The 4807-nt window shown below is 31.1% G+C and overlaps 1 long non-coding RNA gene across 1 annotated transcript; it reads right to left on the reverse strand.

Moving 5' to 3' along the window:
• Positions 1-1470: 1470 nt before the first annotated feature.
• On the reverse strand, positions 1471-4383 carry LOC133804581 (uncharacterized). The gene is made up of 4 exons (XR_009878544.1): positions 4363-4383; positions 4179-4263; positions 3927-4053; positions 1471-1702 (listed from the first exon to the last, which is right to left on the reverse strand). It is a non-coding gene; the product is annotated as an uncharacterized LOC133804581 (long non-coding RNA).
• Between the last annotated feature and the right edge of the window lie 424 nt (positions 4384-4807).

Raw genomic sequence — 4807 nt, forward strand, 5'->3', positions numbered from 1 at the left:
TCAACTACACATGGATTATGCTAGTCAATAACTTTTGGCTGCATATGACATAATACTTTTGGCTGCAAACAAAGCAAGTTTTTGCACCTCTCCTTCTGTGACGAAAAAAAGCTGAATAAGATCATCCCAGAAACACTTCCAATGATAGCTACCTGACTATAGATAAAATATACAAAATATTATATCTCAAGTGGAAAACTAAATGTGACAACTAAGAAATAATATTTCAACGAAAAATATTACCATGATAGTTGTGTTAGATATGAAAAACACACGCCTTTGAAAATACAAGATTTATCTTTTGACTAAAAACCACACAAACTATATATAGGGCGTTTTAATCCATGCTTGTAAGTCCTTTAAAAAAAATCATGCCTGTAAACCTGTAGCACAATAATGTATGCCCAAATATTGGTGTGCACATAATTTATAAACATATAGCACAATTCATAAATCCTAACATCCATATACCTAGCTTTAAATCCTGCTAAACGATCCATGTTTTCTTCTGCTATGACAACAATAACCCATTCCTGACTATCAAATTATGTATAAGTCTATAATCCATTTACAAAAAATCTGAAGAAACACAGAAAGAGAAAGAACAAAGAATTTATTAATAAAAAGAAAGATAACACCTATCAATAATAAAAGCATCACAAGGCGAACACGAAATAAGGCTAGATAAAAGAATAACATTTATACACTGCTTTGCAAAAGACAAGAAAAACATATAGGCAAGTATAAGACCCTATAATAATTAATGTCATCATAATAAAACAAATCAACACACTGTATGAATAACCTTGAAAAAAAGGAAGTTTCAAAACACTATCCTATGTTATTAAATATTCCAAAAAAATTTTGTATATATAAATAAATATCTTGTGTCTTCTAACTTTTAACCTAATTATATAATATTAATTAACTCTATGGTGCTCTTTCAATAGAATTAATACACATGAGTCCAATGGAATGAGGCAAATATGGGAGCAGAGTCAATAACGTACACTTTTATATTATGAAAGATATACATAGTTAATTATGTGTGCTTACTAACTGGAAGCCAACAATTGATATAAAGTGTAATGTCCAAATAAAAAATAATACTTAAAAAGCAAATAGTATAATTACCATAAGAAGACAACACAGGTAGACCAATTTCTCAAGCTTTTAAGAACCTGCATATAGAGTTTTATCATAAGCTAAATAAGAGGAGCTTTTGTGTAATGAATGAAGAGATATACAGCTAGCTATATGACACCCAATAAAGATAAAGCAAGCTATTAGTAGCAAATCACAGCTTACAAGAGACAAAGACTCGAAAACTTAAACTAATAGATCATAAATCTGTATATGGTAAACTATCACAAAAGCTTTCAGTTTTTATCTTCAATCTGTATTGTGAAACACTATCTCAAAAAATCATTTCAGAAGAAAATAAAAATAATGTAGCTAGCACTGTTACCAAAAGTAAACTGAAAATAATGGTGAACCTCATTTGCACAATACAAAAATATCAACATTCAGGGCATTAAAGTATAGCAGAGGACAAAAAGAATGGAGAACTTACCCTTCCAATAGAGTAGACTATGAGACATAGTTGACCAAAGACTTTAGAGATGACTAGAGACACTCAAGATGACCAGAAGAGAAGCAAGTAGGGGCAGATCTTCAATGGTGAAATAGAGATTTTCTTTTCCTAAAATGTTGATATAGGGAAAATGTAAAAAAGAACAAACCCTTATAGTTACCAAAAATACAAAATAATGAAGAAAAAAACAAGAAAATGCATACCAAAATAGTGATAACGATTCCAAGAAAATGCATACCAAAACAGTGATAACGATACCAAAACAAGAAAAAAACAAGAACGACCAGTCTTTAAAATATTGACCTCTGATGTGTAGAACTATATTAAACTTGGCAAATCAAACTAAAGTCCTTACCGCAAGGAACCATTAGAGCCAGTATCAAGAATATTTGTATTTAAAGCCACATCAAATAAATTTGCCTTAACAGCTGCTGAAGAAACGTATGAAGGGCAACTGACCAAAAAAAAAACAATGTAAAAGTCATCATAATCAGAAGCAAGGCTTCGGGCAAGCAAACAATTTAAGTATATGCCAAGAGGCCCACAAAACATTCTAACACCGTGAAATTCTGGGGTTTGTAGCATTCAAGCACTTAAATGCCTTATTGAAAAAATTGCATCAGTAAATCTTCTCATAAGAAACGTGCTGGTGGAAAAGTATAACGATATCTTTATACACAAATTTTTTTAGTCAAAAGCAAATGACATAACTATGATGCTCTTGGTGACCTTAACTACTAGATAGAGAGAGATCAATATAGAGTTACATCCTAAATTTATATATATATAATGTAACTGGTCTAGCATGTGATTTACACATTCAATCTCTATTTATCTTTCCAACACTCATTTTCTCTCATAAAAAATAATCTTAAGTTATTAATTTTATTCTCAAGACCGAAAAGAGAATATAAATTTGTAGTACGTGTAAATATATACAATACAAATTATTCAAATTTCCTCTCTTCATTCTCTTCTACCACTCTAATTCTTCTTTCGCTAATTCCACTACAATTTACCAATTCAACATTTGTCATCATCTTTGAATTACACTATTTATCTCCTTCACTTTACATTTTTTTAAAGAGAGTATTTATTTGACCCTCAAACTGTAGAATTAGAATCTCATTTTGGCCGCAAGACCTTCAAATGTATGGTTTTACTACCCAGACCTAATTTTTTTGTCAACAATAAAATAAGGAGCCAAAACATGATTAGAATGGTAAAATGAGACACTTGAAAGTTAAAAGGGCCAAAGTTAGAATGGTAGTACATAAAGAAACAGGGGCAATGGAGACCCGAGTATATCCACAACAGCAAAAAAGCCACAGCCAACAACAGATCATAAAAACTTCTGTAATGGTTTTTTTAATGCAAAATGAATGTCCAAAAAGCAACATGCCACCTTCACAGATCAAAACAGGAAAGGGAAACTTTTCTAGAGCAATTATCATCATATTCATCATCTATCTCATAGAACAGTTACATGAAAAGACTGTAAAGCCAAAGCGGTAATCATAGCTGGTTTGTAGTTATGGTGTTCAGCCAAAGATTGGTGTGTTTTGTGTAAGAAGAATTCTGAAAATGCAGATGGCTTGTTCTTCCACTGCCCGATCTCAATCCAAGTTTGGTACAAGAATTTGGAAGAATTTAAAATGGTCTGGTGTGTTCCAACAAACTATCTAGGTGCTTTTTGTTTCAGGTGAGCGGCTCAAAGGCGAAGAAGACTCTTTGGCAGATTGTAGTAACAGCTATCTGTTGGGTTATTTGACTAGAGAAGAATAAGAAATTTTTTGAGGAAATGGAAAACAGGGTGGAGAAATTTGGGATAAATTTATAATGAGTGGTGCTCTTTGGGTCCACTCAAATAAGGACTTCAAAGACTTTTGATTCACAGATTGGTTGAGAGAGGGAATTTTTTGTTGTAATGTTCTGTTTTGTATATCGTTGTTGTGGTAGTTAAGCTACCTTTTTATTTTTTCTTAGTTTTTGTTTTTCTTGAGTTTCCTGTGGTTGTTTTCTCCACTCACTTGTATTATATATTCTTTTATTAATACAAGTTGTTTTTAAAAAAAAAAAAAAAACTATTTCAGCTAAATTTTATCTGATTGTGAAAGCACCTTTCATAAATGAAGATAAATCAAATTCCATAGCATACACTAAAGACAATATTATTTATATCTTTTCTGCTAAACTCGTATTAAAAATAAAAATCATCTTTTTAAAATCTTAACATGCATTGCCATCTAATATTAAAGTAGACTCATAAACTATATACCATTGGAAAAAACTCATAAAAGGTGCAGCTGAAAAAATAAAAGTGAAAACTTACCAGGAAAACCAGCATAGATTGCTGCCATTTTGCACTCTGTTGCTCTTTGTGAACCAGGTGGCAAAACAGTACCAACAACTATATCCCCAACTTCACTTGGGTCCAGATTTTTTTTCTCTATCATGGCCTAAATTGTATATTAATCACATATAAGAAAGAAAAAACAATCAATAATCCTGTGTATATAAGCCAAATCAGAACAAAATCATATACAGTAATGGTATTACAAGCCAAAATCAATGGGTTGTTTACCTTTAAAACAACTGCAAGTAAATCATCAGCTGGAGTATCCTTAAACCCTCCTCGCTTAGCTTTGCAAATTGGAGTCCGGTAAGCCCTGTTTGAGAAAATTTTCAAAGGAAAAAAAAACTACATAAAAATATTAACAAACGCTTAAAAAAATCAAACGTTCATTTTGTTGAAGCAAGAAATTTACGCCACAATCACTATTTCGTCTCCAAGAAATTTTACCTGATTGAACCTGCTACCACATCAAGGGTTGTCTTCATCTAAAGGAAAATTAAAATTAAACTTCATGAAAATTTAATGACTGACAGCATTTAGCTACATTAGTCTCACTGTTTAGTAAGATTTCTTATGTCTTAAAATAAGGTGTCAAAAAAGCAATTAATAAGATTCTTTCTGTTGATTTTCTCCTCTATCTCCAAGTTCAAAGAGTAAATTTAAGTAGAAGATGAAAGGAAACAACAAACAAAGAATAAACATTTTTCTGAAACAGAATGGACCACAGTTCAATATAAAAGGCATCATATTGCAACTTCAGTCAATAAATCAGCAGTTAAAAAAACATCAACGAATGAAGAAAATATTGAATTCAACAAAAATATTGTCTAATCTTAAAGCATAAATGATGATTGTTA

Source organism: Humulus lupulus, chromosome X (assembly GCF_963169125.1).
Source record: "Humulus lupulus chromosome X, drHumLupu1.1, whole genome shotgun sequence".
Lineage (NCBI taxonomy): Eukaryota > Viridiplantae > Streptophyta > Magnoliopsida > Rosales > Cannabaceae > Humulus > Humulus lupulus.